Consider the following 3,730-nt stretch of genomic DNA (forward strand, 5'->3'; position numbering starts at 1 on the left):
TGCATGGAGACATGGCAGAGAAGAATGAGAAAGTATGTTAGACTTAAGGGGGATTATTTCGAAGGGGAAAACTTGTAGTTTGGATGTGACATAAATTTTTTGTGACCCCAGTCCAGTTTCTTTTCTGACACACCTATGTACAAATAGAGTGTAATTCCATATCCCTTTCCAGCCATACAGGCTGGAAGGGGATGACATGACATGGCAGGGAATGATATGAAATCAAACAATATTCACCTGTCATTCCCTTTAACAGACATGTGCAACAGCAATTGTCACATTACTGTCTAGAAGGAAAAGTTGGAATTGAGAAGTTTCCTGGCGACGCAAGGGATCTGCACACAAAGTGTCATAGCATGTGAATGGGAGTAGCAGTTATACACCAAAGCTCCCTAAAGTGAAGCATTTCAGCACCTCTTCATCCTCCTCCAAACAACCATCCTCCACCCCATCCCCATTGCATCTGAACTCTGTGGCAACCCATCTTGGTGCATCTCAGAGGAGGAAGCAGATTACCATAGAAATGTGGTACAAACTTATTAAAACTTTGTATGTGTCCATCACTGTAGTGTTACGCATGTATTTAAGGGATTTTAAGTTGGGTATTGGTGTATAGCAGTAGGCAGTGTTGCACACCACAATGGACTGTATACATGTTTTCCATCTTTTAACAAAACTTGAACTGACTGTGTCAAGTGTGGGCTGGCTGCTGGAGAGAAGACACTGCAGAGAGGGAGTCCAGGTGGAGTGATAAAGCTGGTCGCAGGGACAATGGATGGAGCAAGAAATGAGTCAACCACGTTGGGGAAACTGATGACACCTTTCCCAACAGCAGATAGGTGAGACCCACTCACATATGTGAAGAACAGGTCACTCCCGTCTTAGTCACCGCACAGGGACAGACTCAAGGTTATGGGGGAGCTAGGTATGGGGGTGGGTTGACAACATGAAAAGACTAGCTTAGTGCCACAGCAGTAGACTTTTGTATCATTTTAAATTTTTGTTTTCAGTTAAATTTTATTGCAGTGTGATGTACCAATCTGCATCCAACTGCACCAACACTACATTTGGTCCTACCCCATTTTAACACCAGCATACTCATGAGCACACAGGTAAGTAAGTGCAAATGCATTTGCTATTTAAAAAACATGGGTGTAACTGTGTCAAGAGGAAACTAGCAAGGGCATATTGCACTTACACTGTGTCCTCCATCACACTATGTGGAAAGTAGGTTAATGTTTTATCAAGTTGGTTTTGTGATAACTTTAGAACTTAACTGAAGCAGACACAATGCTTTCTGAAGAAAAATATGGACCACAGGTCTACCTGGGTGGTTGTTCTCACCAGAACCAGTTCTACTGTATGAGGGTGCGGAAGCAGCGACATATAGTACTGGCACTTGCCCATAATGTGACCTGACCGCTAACTGTGGCACAGCTTGCCATTTCACAGAGCTCTGTTTACCATGTTAAGAATTTGGTGGACAAAGGTTCTCATAAGGTTTGAACAATCTCAAGGCCACTGAGACCTTCTGTTACTTTCTGCTACAATATAAGCAAACATTAACTGAACAAACTGACTTGAAGGACAACATGAAATAAGCAGATTCTGATTTTGAGCCAAACATACTTGAGAAAAATGCTGCAAAACAATATATATAGTATACGTATTTTTTTTTCCAAAATATGAATAACTCTAATATTGTACTTAATTTTCCTTTGGGGCACACTGAATATATAGTGAGAGTACTGAACAAAATAATCAGCTGTTTCATTACTCACTTTTCAGTAACTGATTACCATTTCAGATGAGACACCAGTGTTAACCTGAAAGAGGTAGCATCCATCAAGTGACACGCCTTCACAACCATCATCTAGACCAGGGACACACCCAGGTCCAGCCTATGATATATTTCACTGAAATGGGTTTGATGAAGAAAATTGTGATGAAGAAAGCTCACTGAGACATTAAAACATGACCTTGATGCATGCATTAATCTATAGTGACTCCAGTTGTACAATGTCAACTTTGACCTGAACGGGTTCAAGGAGAGTTCAACCTTGCATTCAATCAACACACATTAAAATCTGTTGTTCAGTCTAGCACAATGAAGAAAGCACACTGTGTGTGCTTTAATGATAAAATGTTGCAATGAGTTTTAAACTCTAACATCAAGGCTCTGAACTGGTTCAAGAAAGTCTTCTGGAACATAAACCTTTATTTGAGGTAATTTAATGGTCAATGGATTTTTTTTATTTCCTTTATTACAAATTATTGTATTGTCTACTTAGAATAATTTGGTGCTGAGTTCAGTTTCATGATCGTAGTGTAGGTTTTTGAACAGCAGAGAGAAATTTACCAGCAGCAAGTGATTAAAGTAAGTGTGGTGTGGTCTCCCTGTTTCTACTCAGGGGAGGTAAATATTGTGCTATGTACCTTTATAATTGTTGCTCTTAGACATCAGCTTTATCAGTGGTTGACGAACAGGCTAACATGTGAAGAGAAATAATGTTGGAAATAGTTAGCTAGTTCTATTGAGGCGACTCTAGAGAAGTTAAACAATGATGTCAGCATAGTCTAGCTGGTTGGCTCCAGTGCAGGATCATTGACCTTAAGGGGTATGGCGGTGCCCCGGGGTGCCTGTGGATTGTGCCCTGGTGGGTGGTTGGGATGGCAATCTCCTGCTTTCTTTCTATGGTATGTGTCCTGTATGCCGTTAGGTCTGCATAGAATACATAGAGGAGGTCTATTGATTTTGCCTGTGCCCCAGGGTTACTCTCCAGCTTTAATGAAGCTGACTGACTTCTTTGGGGCATGGTAATGTTTTCTGGTGTTGATGGCAGTGACCAAGCTCTCAAAAACTGACTTAAGCACCTGGTTATGGCACCAGCGATAGTGGCCATCTGCAATAACTTTTGGGCAGCTGCTGAGGAGATGTTCTAATGAGCCTCTTCCAGAGCAAAATGGGCTGGAAGGTGTCTTGCTCTTTACCCAGACATGGAGATTTGCTGGGCTTGGTAGGGCATCGTAGACTGCATGCAGCAGGAATTGGACACAAAAGAAGTCTGCCTGCATTATGTTCGACCAGGTAATCCTGTGCTGCAGCATACGCTTCACCTTTGTCCATGCTCCCTGTTGATGGAGTCCTACCATCCTTGGACCTCTTCCTGAAGTAGATGAAGTCTCTCCTTGCCTTTGGCCTTGCTGACCTGGGTCTTTGGAAAGTAGTAGTGTCCTTGGAGTGCTGGTACTGTAGGGCTTCTCATGTGTGTGTCACCATGAACTCTTCAGTGAGACCACTGAACGGTAGCTGCAAGGTGTTGCTTGTACCATAAAGTGCTGCGCTGGTGAGGCTGCATGGAATGGCCAGCCACTGATCTTCCGTTCGAAGGTCTTAACTGTTGTAATTGGGACTGCATAGACCAGCAGAGGCCACAAGATTTGGGAATGGTTGGAGTGCTGATAGATCCAGGCTTTAAATTTACCAGGCCTGTCAACCTTGGCGAGCCAAGTACCAAGCTCTTGGGTGGACTTCTGGATGGCAACGATGTCTTTCAGGGTTGAATCAAAGAGCTTCCCCAAACTCTTGGCTGGCTGTTCTGTGATGGATGGAATGACAGTTCCTGAGTTTGATAACCGGAATTTCCCAGTCACCTTCCTCTTCTTCAACATCATAGACCTTGATTTGGAGGGCTTAAAACTCATCCTTGTCCAGGTGATGAGTCTCTCA

General features: G+C 43.0%; 1 long non-coding RNA gene across 1 annotated transcript; it reads left to right on the forward strand.

Annotated features, from left to right (window-relative positions):
- The first annotated feature begins 2,358 nt into the window (after positions 1 to 2,358).
- On the forward strand, positions 2,359 to 3,014 carry LOC117519821. Its single transcript, XR_004563440.1, has 3 exons — positions 2,359 to 2,472; positions 2,935 to 2,936; positions 3,004 to 3,014. It is a non-coding gene; the product is annotated as an uncharacterized LOC117519821 (long non-coding RNA).
- Positions 3,015 to 3,730: the final 716 nt, after the last annotated feature.

This window comes from Thalassophryne amazonica, chromosome 1 (assembly GCF_902500255.1).
Source record: "Thalassophryne amazonica chromosome 1, fThaAma1.1, whole genome shotgun sequence".
NCBI lineage: Eukaryota > Metazoa > Chordata > Actinopteri > Batrachoidiformes > Batrachoididae > Thalassophryne > Thalassophryne amazonica.